A 12,602-nucleotide genomic window follows, 5' to 3' on the forward strand; every position below is an offset into this window, starting at 1 on the left:
TCGTTTACAGGAGTGCTGTAAACGATTACCAGTGCTGCGTGAATGTTGTGTCAACTTGTGTGTCTTCGTTTGAGTTCAATTCTTATCCGTTTTGCATGCAATTTTTTTTCATAGTTTTGTCTGGATGTCTATTTTCACGTATAGTTTTTACTTTGTTCAAATTCGTTTTTTGCTGTTCCCAGTATTTATTTTACTCTCCTATGTCAGTCTAGTGATTACTGTTTGAGTGACTACTAAATTGTTTGCATTGTTTGATACTTGTGGTGGCTGGAATTGATCATTGGACGGTGCTAAGACCTCCCAACACTCAAAAGATTCAACACTCATATTGGCACATTTTATACCACATTCCAAGAAGCAAATTACGTCCACATGGATCTCCAAATGCAAGCAAGCATCATTTTTAATTGGACAAGAATAGAGTGCCACGACTGCATGCTTTCTAATTCAGAATTTTGCAAGTAATACAACACATGGGAGCCTACACCTAGCTTTGGAAAAGAAAGAAGCCTTCACTTTGTTGAAAGAAGAGAAGCAATTTTCGTTCCTTTCTTATAAAAGCAAACGGCCATTGTGAGAATAATGGAAGGGGCCACCACTTTTGAAAACTCACGTAAGGGGAGTGGAGTTAATGAAATGCTGAATGGTTTTCTCCATTTGTTTATAAAATTGTTAGAAAACACATGGCCCCCTTTTCACAAAAAGTTGATTAAACATTTGTTGAGAGTGAAGAAAACACACGGCACCTTCAAAGATGAAAAGGAACTCATGGAACAAACAAAAACAACACTCGGCCCACATGTGCTTTTCAGATTTTTAATTCTCTTCCACTCCACACAATTTATTTTTACAAGCATAACTTTAAATGGAAGGAGGGAACCACATGGAGAATTTCACGGTTCTAGCCTTTACAAATTGCCATCCAACAATTAACGTGAAGCTTGATGAAATAAGTATAGCTCACGGTATTTTGGCAGCAGCTCATGTGCAGCAAAGAGGGGCTGCACTTCCACGGTACCAAGGCAAAAGGGAAGAGTAAAAAGAGCTTCTCACGGCTAGAAAAATATATACAAGAAGCACACAACCATGGCAGGAGAGAGCGGCAGCAACACTTTGAAGAAAGCACAAGAAGGGTAGCTGGTCCAGCAGTTGGTCACGGCCTTGGTCTTGGAAGAAGAACACCCTGCAGCTTGGACAGAAGATGGCAGCAGCTTAAGTCTAGCACACGTCCATGGAGAAGCACAACCTATGAGCAATTAAATGGAAGCACATCCAGCACCAACATTGACGTGAATAGCAGCAGTTGCAACGTTCAAGGAAGAAGAAGTCCAGCCACAAATCCAGCAGCTTCAAGTCTTGTAAAGAAGAGAGGCAGTGAGTGAAGGTTTGGTCCAGGAGTTGGTGTCTAGCTGAGTTGGAAGAAGAAGTGAAGCACCGTGATGAAGTCTCCAAGTGGTTGCTACCATAAGTTGAAGAGGAAATGCAAGATAGAGGAGAAGGATGTGCACACGGAAAATGGAAGGGTGTGCTGCGTGAAGACAAGAAGTGGAGGGCCCTATCCTAATTCTTTGGCACATTTAGGAGTTGAAGAAGTCAGCAAGCTAGGGGAACAAAAACAAAACGTAAAAGGAATTCACGGGTGCCAGAGACAAAATCAAAAATTCTGAATTGAGGGAGGCATATACGGGAATTTGTCCAGAGGAGTGGCTATAAAAAGGAGTAGCAGCAGAGAAGTTGGATACGGCCTGGAGGAGGCTCTTGCCTCTTTCCATCTTCCAGTGGCCAGCTCTCGATTTTCAATTTTTCATTTTAAACGATGCAATGTAGAATTTTATTTCTGTGTCAGCATTTGGAGAGCATTTTGGTGTAGTTGTTTAATTGTCAAGAACTTTAATTTAAATGTTGAATCTTTGATCGATTTTATTTTCAGTGTGTTTTATTTTTGTTATCTGTTGAATTTTACCGTTCATGATTTTTTGCTCTGTTAAATTCTATCATTGCGTTTTACCGTTCATTTTATTTTCAGATGTTTTCTATTTTTTACTGTCTTTTACCGTTCAGTTTTTACAGTCTTCAAAATTTATTTCAGTGTTTTTAAATCCAGTTGTGTTTAATTTCCAGTCCACTTTTAAATTTTATTTACCGCACAAAAACATTCACAACCCCCCCCCCCCCCCCCTTCGTGTTAAATCTGAGACTGAACCTACACAAAATTGGTCCTTGTGAGACGACCTAGGAGTCACTTCCTAGTAATATACTGCATTAATTTCTGTGCACAAAAAATTTGTATGACCGCGACAGTCGTACCAACGACCAAGGTCGGTAATTTTGACTTTAAAGAACTTATCTTTAAATCCTTTAAAGGATTGAGAAAACAGCTCAAGTAGAGCGTTCCCCGGCTCAAAAATTAAGGAACTCATCCCTTCTTAGTGATCGGTCATGTACGCAAATAATACAAAAATATGGCAGGAGTCGGCCTTATGGCAAGAACCTAGCACATTATAGCAAAGGCTTGAATATAACCCCAATTGTTAGGGTGTAGTTGCGAGGGGGTGGCGTTTAAAGCCTTCAACACACCCATTTGGAATTCGCTAAAGGGAAGTCTTATGTACATATCATAAAACATACAAGAATAGGTAAAGAAAAAATCAATAGAAGCGTCACCCTTGTTGTCGAAAAGTCTCTCGTTCTCTCTATAGGCAGATAACTTAATAAAAGGGCTACATTCTAGGGTCTTGATTATGCAATTATTCTCTACCCAATCCCGTAATACTGTTTGGAAAATAAACTATGAAACTCACTTACATCGTGAGATGCCCATTCATATCCACTAACGCTGGGCAAAGACGAAGATGAATCTTCCTCTTCCTCAGGGCCTTCAATCGCGACATTACCATAAACAAGGGCATTCTCACCACTAAGAATAGTTTTTGTGTTACCAGGTTCTCCGACTGACACTATTTCTACGGTGGTCGGCGCCTCGCCCTTTTCCTCCCACGGGTTCAGATTGTTGAGAGTATTGATAGGGGGAGCACTGGTTAAGCTGAACCCATAATCTCAGTAATATATGAGTTTTTGATGATGATAACACATAATTAATAACACATATGTTTTATGTGTTACATGTTCTATACTTACATGTTATATGCGTATATGAGAACATGATTGTGTTGTTGTGCTGTTCATTGCATTTCACTGTGTTATATATGTGATTTTATACATGAATGCATGACACATGTTTTTGGATGGAAAAACCACAAGCACTAATGTTAAACTTTAATTGTATGTGATTTTATACATGAATGCATGACACATGTTTTTGGATGGAAAAACCACAAGCACTAATGTTGAACTTTAATTGTATGTGATTTTATACATGAATGCATGACACATATTTTTGGATGGGAAAACCACAAGCACTAATGTTGAACTTTAATTGTATGCCAAAACAACAGTTTGAAATTGATTACATTATGGGGTGAATCGATGAAAACTCGTGTATTTGCTCAAACTTTTTCAAGACTGCTGTGAGAGTTTTTCAAAGAGAAAAGTTTTCAAAACTTTGCATAACACTATTGCATAATCGATTGCATGCGATATGTATTTGATTAAGTTTGTTACTATTTTTAAATCTGTTAATGCTTGATATAAGTGTTACAACGACTATATTTTTAAATGTGTTGACCAAACATTAAATGTTATTCGACTGCATTAATTGTGAATTCAATTAATTGCTTTGACTGCTACTATCTGTTATAACTGAATTAGTGTATTCGACTGCATTAGTAGCAAAGTCGATTATGTTGCGTCTAATACGACTTTATTTATATATTGATTCGAATTTGATTTCTGTGAGGACTTTTGTGATTCTAACATTTTCATATTCTTTTGCAGAAAAATGTAAACCTTATCGAAAGAGAGAAAGCTCTAAGAAACTAGTTTGACCATGGTGATCAACTAATTGTGATTTCTTGAAGAGCAAGATTGTTGAGTTTTCAAAGTCTGATCTATCTGCACATTTGGGTGTCTACTGCAAGATCAGGTTCTACAATCTGTTGAAGATTGGGTTGAAATCCATGTTGTGATTACAGGAAGAAGGATGTGTTGTGTATATTTTGATTCTTTCTGTTAGTCTGTTTGTCTACTGCCTATATTTTGATTAAAGGGTTAGAGAGGTGTTTTATATTTGAAGTGGAGGTCTTTATAAAAACCTTGTTATAAAAACCTTGATCATTATAGTGCATTGGCTTCCTGTGGTTGGAAGGACACTGGATGTAGGCTAGGCAGAACCAGTATAAAAAGTCAGTGTTTGATCTTTCTTATCCCTACTCTGTTACATTCAATGGATTATACTTTACACGCATTCGATTAAATTTCCGCTGCATTGAAAATCTTTTAACTTGTGTTTCAAGAAAAGTATAAAGGCATCTCTTTTGGTGAAAAAGATTTTTAAAGTTTTAAATTTTATACTTCACAAATTCACACACCCTCTTGGTGTGAGTAATTGAGCCATTCTATTTTAACACAGATGAAGAACTTAAAATTGCAATAGGATTCATGATTACCTGAGGCGTAAAAAGGATTGCTGACGGTTTGAGAGAATTGTTATGTTTACAAAAGAAATGACGGTTGAGCAACCAAAATGATTTCAAATGTCTTCTTGCATTTATGAGGGGTAACTGACACGACTGAAAATAGTATGAGCCGTTGGATCACGTTTAATCCTGCGGTCTTTCTCGCGAGACTCTACAATTGCCTCAAACGCGGGAAATCCAAATAATTATTTGAAGATACTAGGTCCTCATCCGACGGTGCACAATAACAAGCCGTACCCCGAACACTTATCATAAGTCCTATTCTTAACCTTTCTTTGAAGCCGAATGGTTAACTCGGACTTGGGGGGCATATGTATGGTATATGGTGTACACCGAGCGGTGAGAAGAATGAATTGTTCGGTCCATATGTTGTGGTGAATAAAGTAAATCGGTTTGTCTACAATGGCCTGAATTGGGCCAGCGTCTGAGTTATTGGAATTGGGTCATAACAGGACCATCGCTTGAATTATGGTTAGTGGGCTAATAATTTAATTGGGCCAATAACCTGACTATTAGCAAAATAATAACAAAATGATTCAAGATATTGATAACTGATAACGGTTTATGAATGACAAATCGAGGAAAAGGTAAGTTGGTATTATATTGATTCATCAGGTAGCCTATAAATATAGGGCTAAAACACAAAGGTACACACTTTTCACTAAATACTGAATACATTGTGAGCAAAAGCTCTTTGAATACACGCCTAACTTGAGCGTCGGAGTGCCTTTTGCAGGTGCTCACCCCTATCTAGAAGTGAAGGAATCGAAGCAGGTGGTACAAGTATAGAAAGGCAAGAAGAACACGTCGGAAAGGTACATCTCTCAACCCGACACATATCCCTACAGAACAATTTTGTATAGAAAAAGTTTTCTTATTGTTGAGAAGAGAAAATTTATCTGCAAAAGACATTTAAATTAATAATTTATGAGTATGTGTTATAAAAATAATTATTTTTTAAAATTAATATAGACCATTAATTTATATTTTTATTAAAATAAGACTTACCTAAAAAATATAGTAAAATATAGTAAATAATAACAAAATTATAAATAATAATCTAATATACCAAGCTACTAATATTTAATTATAATGTATAAATACATAAGTTGAAGTGTTTTATAATAGACTTAAATGCTTACTTGGTCCCTATGTTAAGTGATTTTTTTCAGTTTAATACCCGGTTTTAAAAGTGCATAGATTAAGTTCCAAATTTGTAAAAATTGTATGAATGAAGTCATATCTGTTAAGTTGGTAGCAACGGGCATTAACTCTGTGCTGACGTGGCGATTGAAGCAGTACTTTTTCTCCTCTCTCCTTTGTTGTGTCCAGTTTTTTCTCTCTCTTCCATATTAATGGTTTCCTGATGGAATCCTGCCTGATGTGTTTTATCAGTGTCCTCTTTTTGTAGTTTTTACATTTTATTGTGCACGTATTTTAGCTTGTAAGGAGCATGGGTTACTATAAATACCCAGCTCCTCTCTTGTATTGACACTTTTGAGAATAATGAGAATTGAGTTTTTTGAATCAGAAACTATTCTCTCTTGAAAGTCATAGGCTAGAGAGTCCAAAAACTCCCTCTAGCCACCTTCCAAGCACACTCTCATTCTTCCATTTCTCCAAAAATCCCCGGTGCTTACTCTCTCATTTCCACGCTGACGCATCACCGGCCACTGTGCGCGCACATCAGCGCCACATCCTCCTTCAGCACGCGTCAGCAGCCACATCTTCAATTCTCCTTCACATCATAACTGCGCCTCTCATTTCTTCCTTCGTGCATCCATTACGCATCCCTCCACATTTCAGAGAGTCTCCTTCTCGTTCTCGAGAGCTCCATTGTCACCAACCATAGATCCGCACTCCATACGCATCTTCGAAGGTATTTTATCTTCGTTCATCACACTACCACATCTTCTTCTAGGGTTTCCACTTCCTTCCACCATTTTCCACCGTTCAAACACCTTCCCTTCGATCTTCACTTCTCACCGATCATCCGAGTCATTTGAACCGATTAATCGGTTTATATTGAGTCTCATCACCATTTTAGGGTTTCTTCGTGTCCAATTTGAGTTTTCCCTCTTTTCTAGGGTTCGTTCATGATTTTAGGGTTTTCTATAATCGATTTCGAGTCTCTCGGTTTCCTTAGAGTCAGCTCTCAATCTAGAGCTTCGTCTACATTCCGCTGCGTCTTTCTTCGTCGAGGAAGCTTCGAGGAGTCCGAATCGAGCTCGCACAGCTTCTATCGTCATCTTCTTGGGCGCTCGTCCATCATTTCCAATTTATTTTTTTCTTTTTTCTAACAGTCAAATCTCTTAATTTTTGGAGCTAGTTCTTCATTGTTCTCGCCTCACATTAACCCCTCAAGGAAAATAAGGGTTTATGCAGCTGAGGCATTTTGTTCTCGCTCAAATAGCATGACCAGGCTCCTTAGAACCATCCTCATCGCACACAAGCTTCACCTTCACTATTAATATGGATTTGACTATTAGAAAAAAGAAAAAAATGAAATTGGAAACCATTAATATGGAAGAGAGAGAAAAAACTGGACACAACAGAGGAGAGAGAAGAAAAAATATTGATTCATTCGCCACGTCAGCACATGTTTAACGCCGTTGTTGCCAATTTAACGGATAGAACTTCATTCATACAAGTTTTACAACTTTGGGACCCAATCTATACACTTTTAAAACTGGGTACTAAACTAAAAAAAATGGCTTAAGGACCAAATAAACATTTAAGCCTTTATAATAAAAAAACTTAAAAAGTTTTATCATATATTTAATATATCTATTTAGCCAAAAAATAATACTTAGTATTATAATTTATAATTTGACTAGTAAAAGATAATTTCGAATCTCAATCAAATATTAAACAAATAAATCGATAAGGCAATTAATGATCAATGAATAAATATGAAGAAGTGTACAAAGGTGTTTGAATCATATATATTATGTATAAAAGTATAAACCAAATTCAAATATAATATAACATTTAATGCACTGTTTTATATACGTTGCGTATATTATATAAATAAAACTCCAATTAGACTTGTAATAAAAAACAAAATTTATTTTTTTTTTCTTGCACCTTATATCTTTCTTCTATCTCTTATAATTTCTTTTTCCATTTTGTGTTTTTTAATATCTAGAAGCCATTTTTTAACATTCAAATTATATAATCTAAAAATCAAAAGTAACTACTGTATAATATTTGAAAATATTTTCTTTCCTTAGAAAATAAATTCCAAAATGCACAAATTTAAAACTGAAGTGACTTTTGAATTATATAACGTGAAAATCATTTTTTCTACAAAATGTAATTTTCAAATGTCATTCAAAAGCCATCTTTTGTCTTTGAATAGAATAATTTGGAAATTATTTTCACTTTCAAATCAATTAAATTACTCTTTTAGTTCTGAATTAAACAATTTAAAAGCTTTCGGATTATACAGTATAAAAATAAAAGACAATTTTTATATTTACAGTCCAGACAAGGAAAATCAGAAAATAAATTTATGGAGCTATAGAAAGAAACTCTTAACAAAATTAATAACACTAATAATGTTAAACAATCTACCCACATAAATAATAAAATTCTTTAATTTATTATAGTTCTTTTTATTAAACATGGATAATCTTTAAATAGATATAAATAGAGTTGGAATGAAATACAAATAATAAAAACTAAAAATAAAATATCAACAGACTAAAAATAAAATATCAACATACTAAAAATAAAATATACTTAATATATATCTTATATCAACAAAATAAAATAAAATAATATTATACCTAAATAAATGGAAATTCAAAACTACTCATCCTTATTTTATCTCCATTAAACTAAATATTACTAGACCCAAACTAATAAAATAAGATTTAAACAAAATTATTAATAAACTTCTAAAATTTAAGTTTATCCCAATAAAACTCTCCCATAAACTTAAAATTTTTTCTTCCTTTATCCCGATCAACTTTCTTAATTCCTGAAATGATGTGGTAGGTAATGACTTTGTGAATATATAAGCTATCTGCTTCTTGCTCTCTACATGTTCAAGTTCCACGCTTCTTTCCTTCACCTTTTTCCAGATAAAATGAAAACGAATATCAATATGCTTGCTCCTCACATGATTGACTGAATTGTTTACCAACTCGATTGTTGATCTATTATTTACTCATATTAACACATTTTATTCTTTCATTATTTCCAAATTCTTCAGCAGGTTTCTCAGCCATATTGCATGTCGGACACTCCAAGATGCTACCACATACTCAGTCTCACATGAGGATAGTGCAATAATAGGTTGTTTCTTTGAGAGCTAAGTAAATGTTTTATCTCCCATAAAGAAGACATAAATAGTTGTGCTCTTTCGATCATCCACATCTCCACACCAATCCTTGTCTGAATACCCATTAAGTCGATATTTGTCCGATTTAGTATACCATAATCCGAAAGACATAGTTCCCTTTACATACCTTTGAAGGTGTGGGGAAACACTAGAAGGGGGGGGGGGGAGGTCATGTGGTCACTCACAAAATACAATCCTCTCCACTCCTAGGATGCCATGTGACCACTTCTAAAAAGCAAATCCTCTCCAATGGAAGCATAACACATGACACACACTTTCAACTTGGTTTGGATGTCTAACTTAAGAAAAATCCTATGCTACTTAGTCGTTAATACAAACCTTAAACAAACATACACTACTCTTCAATCCATGCTCCATGATGGCTCCAAAGGTGGCCCACAAGGTAGAGTTGATGTCATCTTCATGGATGACTACAACTCTCTTGAAAATGTTTGACCATGGCTAAGGAATTTACCATCATTACCTCCTTCTTGAAAATGATTTGCCCTCAAATCTTGAACATGGAACAAGGCAAACTTCCTTATCTTCTTTGGAGTTTTGTGCGTTTCTCCACTAGGGTCAAATACCCATTTTATAACAAAAGTTAGAACAAATGTTATAATAGTGAATAAATGAAGAATATAGCTCTCAACAATGATACACCTTAAATCAAATGAATGATCAAGGTCTTGGAGAGTAAGAGCATCTTTGAAGCTTTTATTTGTCTTGTGTTGGATGTATATGTTTGAAAGACTACCCATTCCAACACAAGAGTTAATTTTTAGGGATATGCTATCATACCATCCTTTTTGAAAAGGATTTGTCCTCAAATTTTCATGTTCTTTTATGACAAAAACTTTTTTCTTATTATTGGTTCATTTGTGTATCTTTCCACCAGGATCAAAGATCCATATGCAAGTGTCATCACACACAAAACCAATAATCTTATGAGCCACAAACACCATGTATCTAGATGAAAGATTTATAGAAGACCTTATGCTAATTTCAAAAGAATTTACTTGAAAACTTTGAAGGTCTACTCCACAAAATTGTTTGTGCTTACTTTGAGTTAATTGTATCCTAGAAGGTAACATCAACTCAAAGTTTGATTTGGAAAAATTTGAGGAGTTAAAAATAGTGGGAGGTGAAAAAGAAGTTGAAATTTTTTCAAAAGTAAAAGTTGGAGTTATGAAAGATGGTTGGATGTATTGAGAAGAGTTCAAGGATTGAAAAACTCCTTTCATCATCTTAGTCTCAACCTTAATTGTGGGAGTGGTAGAGGGCTTTAGTAACTCTTGCTCTTCTTCTCTTATCTCAATATCTTCTTTTTCTCTATTTTCTTTCTCGTTCCTTTCTTTTATCTTTTTCTCTTCATACTTTCTTCTTCTTTCCTCCTCATTTTTCTCTCTTATTACTTGTTCCTCTTTCTCTCTTTGTTCTTTCTCTCTTTTCTCATACTCCTCATTCTCTCTTTGTTCTTTCTTCCTTCCTTTGTCTTCCTCTCTTCTTCTCTTAATCTTCCTTAAATCCTATTGGGCGTTTTCTTGCTTTCTTCCCATCATTGGAGAGGATTTGTGGATACTTGTTCACTCCTTAAAGGGCCTCAGTTTTGGCCAATAAGAGCAAAGGTGAGAGATCATGCTTTTAGGATTAGAAGGAGACACCCTTGGCCTATAAATAGAGGTGTCTCCACCCTTGTATTTCGTCTTTGATGTTGAGTAATGTTATGCTGCCCATTTTTTTCCATACTACTCATCTTGGATCAAGACTAGAGCAACCCATGAGGCTCCTCTAGTCACCTTCCTCCTTGAGTTGGCTTAACTTCTCTTGGAGCCACTAAACACTACACCACCACTACCATATCTCCTAGAGGCCATGAGCTTCTACCCCATCCACACCTTAGCTCATCATCCTTAGACCATTTTCCACCACATTTTCGTACCATTCATCCAAGGAAACACCCCTCCATGCACATCTCCTAACTTTGGCCCAACCTAGCCAAGGAGGTTCCCATCAGATTCTGAATCAAGCTTCGATACCTTCTTGCATCAACATGATCGCCTTCCCCATTGTTTTGATAGCTTCGTGCCAGGTTTCATTAGAGTGGAAACTGGATTGCATTTCATCATCTTTGCCTTTTTTTTAGTATATCTTCAGCATACCTCTTTTGAGACACAAAAATCCCTGTTGAGCTTTGATTCACCTCCAGACCCAGAAAATATTTCATCATGTTTAGATCGGTCATTTCTAACTCCTTCTTCATCACTTCTTTAAATTCTTCAACTAGCTCGACTTTACCTCCCATGAAAATCAAGTCATCTACATATAGAGCAACGAACAATATACATGTTTTGTGCTTCTTTAGGTATAAAGCATATTCATATGGACATTGCTCATAACCATTCTTCTTGAAATAGGTATTAATTATTTCATTCCAGACTTGAGGAGCTTTCTTCAGACCATACAATGCCTTTTTCAACTTCAACACCTTCTTTTCTTCACCTCTTCTCATGTAACTAAGGGTTTGCTCTACATAGACCTCCTTTTCAAGAACACCATTCAGAAATGCAAACTTCACATCCATCTGTTGAACCTTCCATCCTTGTTGAGTTGCTAGTGAATAGTAGCAGAATTGTTTCCATCCTTGTCACTAAAGCAAATAGTTCATCATAGTCAATTCCCTTATGTTTTTTGTAGCCCTTCACCAGAAGTCGGGCTTTATAGCGTTCCACCTCTCCTTCTACATTAATTTTCTTTTTGTATACCCACTTTACACCAATTGGCCGAACATCTGTGGGTAGATCTATCAGCTTCCACGTTTCATTTTTTTTCAATCGAGTTAATCTCTTCATCCATTGCTTTCTTCCATCTTTCATCAAGTACAACTTCTTCAAATTTTATATCTTTTGCACCTATTAACAAACATGTTACTCGTACCTCATCAATGGAGTTATCCGAGCTCTTGTTAGTCATATCTTGCTTCAAGCACCATTTTTGCAAGATCTTCAGCTCCAATTCATACAACCGGCTTTTCTTCGCTTTTACCTAGGCTGCTAGACAACCATGCTTATCCTTTAAGTACAGTATTTGGTCCTTCATGAAAACTGAATTACCTTTTTCAATTATCTAACCCATGCTTAAAATATTGCTCTTCAGCTTAGGAAGATACTAAACGTCCCTAATCTCTCCAGCTCGTCCATCTTTCTACATATGTCGGATTGTTCCACGCCCTTTCACGACCACCTTAGAGTCATCTCCAAAAGACACATATCCGACCTCCACCTTGGTGAGTTTATCAAAAGAGTTCTTGTTTTCACACATATGATTACTTGCTCTAGTATCTAGATACCATACTGAGTTGATAGAAATCTCCTCAACCTTTGATTCCAAGCATGGTCTAACATCCGAGTTCTCCACCTTCGACTCTGAGATCTTTGACGTCAACAAAATCCCCATCTCTTCTTCCATAAGAAGGTTTCTTTCACTTTTCTTCTTAACTTGACAAAATTTAGCAATGTGACCGAACTTACCACAGTTGTAACACTTCCTTGATCTGCACTTGTTTGCATAGTGGTCGTACTTGCCACACTTAAAACACTCCACTCTTGACTGATTTCCTCGACCTTTCTCTTGTCCTCGGTCATGCCAATTTTGCTAAC

This window comes from Vigna angularis, chromosome 11, assembly GCF_016808095.1.
Source record: "Vigna angularis cultivar LongXiaoDou No.4 chromosome 11, ASM1680809v1, whole genome shotgun sequence".
NCBI classification, from domain to species: Eukaryota; Viridiplantae; Streptophyta; class Magnoliopsida; order Fabales; family Fabaceae; genus Vigna; species Vigna angularis.